Source organism: Pan troglodytes, chromosome 16 (genome assembly GCF_028858775.2).
Source record: "Pan troglodytes isolate AG18354 chromosome 16, NHGRI_mPanTro3-v2.0_pri, whole genome shotgun sequence".
Taxonomy (NCBI): domain Eukaryota; kingdom Metazoa; phylum Chordata; class Mammalia; order Primates; family Hominidae; genus Pan; species Pan troglodytes.
In genome coordinates, this window is record NC_072414.2 from 9,504,331 (window position 1) to 9,504,890 (window position 560).

Here is a 560-nt window from a genome sequence, read left to right on the forward strand (position 1 = left end):
GCTGAGGTGGGAGGGTCACTAGAGCCTGAAAGGTCAAGGTTGCAGTGAGCTGTGATTGCACTCCAGCCAGCAACAGGGCAAAACTCTGTCTCAAAAAACAAAGCAAAACAAAAGGCAAAAGTTAGTTCTTTTGAAAGACTAATGAGAAAGAAAATCTGTCTATATTGAATAAGGAAAAATAAAAGAAGACACAAAGAAACATGAGAAATGGAAAAGGTGCCCCTGACCTGGGAAGAGAGGGGCCTGGCTGGTGGTATCCATGTCATACCAGCTAGAAATGAAGAAACTGCTTGCTCATCCCAGCCTGGCTCCTGGTCTATGCCCATGCCTGGTTTATGCCTTGGACATATCAATTGCTGGAAGAAATTTTTTTAAAAAAATAGAAAAGATGATATAACTCTTGTCCTACAGGGATTTAAAAGTAAAAAGATATTAGCAACAGCTTTAGTTAAATAAACTTGAAAAGTTAAAGGAAATACACAATTATAGAAAAATAGAGGTTGCCAGTTAATAAAAAAGACATAGAAAGTATGAATAGTTATATGATTTCTCAAGTAACT

The 560-nt window shown here is 37.3% G+C and overlaps 1 non-coding gene across 1 annotated transcript; it reads left to right on the forward strand.

Moving 5' to 3' along the window:
• The first annotated feature begins 217 nt into the window (after positions 1-217).
• LOC112205764 (small nucleolar RNA SNORA48) lies at positions 218-352 on the forward strand. The gene has a single exon (XR_002939851.2). It is a non-coding gene; the product is annotated as a small nucleolar RNA SNORA48 (small nucleolar RNA).
• The last annotated feature ends 208 nt before the right edge of the window (positions 353-560 follow it).